This window comes from Perca flavescens, chromosome 7, assembly GCF_004354835.1.
Source record: "Perca flavescens isolate YP-PL-M2 chromosome 7, PFLA_1.0, whole genome shotgun sequence".
NCBI classification, from domain to species: domain Eukaryota; kingdom Metazoa; phylum Chordata; class Actinopteri; order Perciformes; family Percidae; genus Perca; species Perca flavescens.
In genome coordinates, this window is record NC_041337.1 from 36,956,514 (window position 1) to 36,960,252 (window position 3,739).

Genomic DNA, 3,739 nt, shown 5'->3' on the forward strand with positions numbered 1-3,739 from the left:
AAGCGTGAACATATCTAAAACAAATACAATAAAATAAATCAAGACAGTTAATAAAATAAAGAACTGATGATTGACTGATGATTTTGACTGATGATTTTGATTCGGTAAAAATCCAAATACTGTTTTAGTGTCTTAATTCGGATTAACAAACCACTAACGTTCAAAATCTCTCAGTTCAGGTCATCTGCTTTATTATCTGGAGTCGGTCTACACTTTAAATCACGAGTAAATCTCATTATCGTGATGTAATATGAAATGTAAAGAAGTTAAGTTTTGTGTGTTAACTCTAAGACACAAAAACATAGGAAAATAGAGTCCAGGTTGAAACATACTGTATGTTACAACTTAAAGGTGCCCTAGCTGCCACACGTATTTCATGACTTTGTGGCGATGTCTGAAGGTCTACCATGGACTCTGTAACCATGGTTACCTCGTTTCAAGCCATTCTAGCGTGGTATAGAAAGGCTGCAGGAAGACTCGGCTCGATTTGTGCCAGTTCTTCATTAATATTCAACGAGCTGAGCTGCTTCACTCTCATTGGCTAGCAGCTAGCTAGCAGCTAGCTAACCTGCTCGGTTCTTTCAGGGAATGATTGTAAAGATTTAATAAGAATATGTTGAGGTTGTTTCTTCTCTGATTGGTGGGACTGCTGTAAGAGAGACACTGGTAAGAGCCAATGAGGTTTAACCATGGATCAGCTGATTTAAATAGCTCACGGTACTGGATTGGGTCATATTGCATGTAGAGTTTTCTTTTGCAGGATTCAAATGTTACACCAGAACCAGTTCCTTCCTGAGACAAAGCAACTTTGTGGAAGAAAAGAATCAAGATTTAATACTATTGTGGTGAAAAGGCAGATATTAAAAGTCCATTTCTGGATTTTTATGAATCAATAGCAGGTGTGTGTGTGTTTGTGTGTGTGTCTGTGTGTGTGTGTGTGTGAAGGTCTGTCACTCAGGATCCTTTCTGCTTACCTGCACACCTGGAGGACACATGCAAGCAGAGAAGAAGAAACACACTGGTTAGACTTCCTGAACACGTCTGCTCTGTTCATTTTCATTTCTTTTAAGTGTAAGTGTGTGGGTGTGTGTGCGTGCGTGTGTGCGTGTGCGTGTGTGTGTGTGTGTGTGTGTGTGTCCGGCGAGCCATATTTCGAGTTTTAAATTTCGAGCTGCTTTCTTGGATCACATGACTGAGAGACTGTGCTCTGATAGGCCAGAAGTATTTCAAAATTAAGTATTAAAACTATTACGTCTCTTATCGTAACGTTATCTTACCTGACTTCCTTTATTCCATGTAAATAATCATGACTTTTATCATCGTAAAACACACGTCATTCAAAGTGGACAGAAACTAAATAAAACCAAAGTCCGTCTTGGTTCATCTTTCCACTGTTCCAACAATCACCACTCTGGTTTGGTTGAAATAAACCCTTAATTCACCCATTTACATGTGGAGATATGCTGGCTCTATACACTCTAAAAGTCCTGATTATTTACATGGAGTCTGGTGGAGATATGCTGGCTCTATACACGCTAAAAGTCCTGATTATTTACATGGAGTCTGGTGGAGATATGCTGGCTCTATACACGCTAAAAGTCCTGATTATTTACATGGAGTCTGGTGGAGATATGCTGGCTCTATACACGCTAAAAGTCCTGATTATTTACATGGAGTCTGGTGGAGATATGCTGGCTCTATACACGCTAAAAGTCCTGATTATTTACATGGAGTCTGGTGGAGATATGCTGGCTCTATACACGCTAAAAGTCCTGACTATTTACATGGAGTCTGGTGGAGATATGCTGGCTCTATACACGCTAAAAGTCCTGATTATTTACATGGAGTCTGGTGGAAATATGCTGGCTCTATACACGCTAAAAGTCCTGATTATTTACATGGAGTCTGGTGGAGATATGCTGGCTCTATACACACTAAAAGTCCTGATTATTTACATGGAGTCTGGTGGAGATATGCTGGCTCTATACACGCTAAAAGTCCTGATTATTTACATGGAGTCTGGTGGAGATATGCTGGCTCTATACACGCTAAAAGTCCTGATTATTTACATGGAGTATGGTGGAGATATGCTGGCTCTATACACGCTAAAAGTCCTGATTATTTACATGGAGTCTGGTGGAGTTTGGTGATGGTGATTTCGGTGCTGTTTCATGTTAAACTAAAAGGATTTTACTCTTTAACTAAAAGCTCTATCTCTGTAGGGATCCATCCCATAATGTTGTCAGACACTTAGAATAATAAACTGAGTCTGTCAGCGGCAGAAACAGAACTTTTAGTGGACGTGGACTAAAAACATTTGTCCTGTAGGGTTACATAACAGCCCAGTTCATGGCTGCCAGTTCCAGCGTTCTTGCTCAATACTGGACCACATTAGTCACCAACGCATGTTGTAATGTAATGTTCATTATTCATATTTCTGGAAACTTTCACTTTTCCTAAATAAAATGTAGGCTATACTTTTATTCCGAGACAGAGACACACACACATCCCCTAATACTGTATCTGAAGTCTCTTTTATATAGACCTTAGTGGTCCCCTAATACTGTATCTGAAGTCTCTTTTATATAGACCTTAGTGGTCCCTAATACTGTATCTGTAGTCTCTTTTATATAGACCTTAGTGGTCCCCTAATACTGTATCTGAAGTCTCTTTTATATAGACCTTAGTGGTCCTCTAATACTGTATCTGAAGTCTCTTTTATATAGACCTTAGTGGTCCCTAATACTGTATCTGAAGTCTCTTTTATATAGACCTTAGTGGTCCTCTAATACTGTATCTGAAGTCTCTTTTATATAGACCTTAGTGGTCCCCTAATACTGTATCTGAAGTCTCTTTTATATAGACCTTAGTGGTCCCTAATACTGTATCTGTAGTCTCTTTTATATAGACCTTAGTGGTCCTCTAATACTGTATCTGAAGTCTCTTTTATATAGACCTTAGTGGTCCTCTAATACTGTATCTGAAGTCTCTTTATATAGACCTTAGTGGTCCCCTAATACTGTATCTGAAGTCTCTTTTATATAGACCTTAGTGGTCCCCTAATACTGTATCTGGTGGAGGGTGGAGGTGTGGTCTTGACCAACTGCCACTTTGCTCGTTTGAAAGCCATGATGTCTCTCTCTCTCTCTCTCTCATGGGGGGGGGCAAATTCTCTGGGTGGGCAAAGCAGAGAAAGGGGAGGTAACCTTGCTCCTTATGACCTCATAAGGAGAAGATTCCTGATTGGTCCATCTGAGCTTTCATTTTCTCAAAGGCAGAGCAGGATACCCAGGGCTCTGTTTACACCTATCACCATTTCTAGCCACTGGGGGGGCCATAGGCAGGCTGGGGGAACTCATATTAATGTTAAAACAACCTCATAAAGTGACATTTTCATGCCATGGGACCTTTAACTATAACATACCTACAAATTAAGACAAACTGCACAAGTGTTTGAGTCCATGTTCTTTGTTTATATAAAACTTTTACCAAAAAGAAGTATTTACAGGTTCAGAGGCATCGGTACAAGTCAACAATCGAGACCCTCCGAAAACACATTTCACACAAACACAAACTTCCAGACAGGAAGAAGATTTGACACTTCCTATTGGACGGTTCTTCGTCTGCAGCGTCCAATAAGAAACCAAAGACTTTAAACTCCAGAAAGATTGGTTTCAAAGTAGCTACAGCGATGTTTTCGGTGTCAAACCGCCAGCAGGGGGCGCTCCAAGACCCGCCC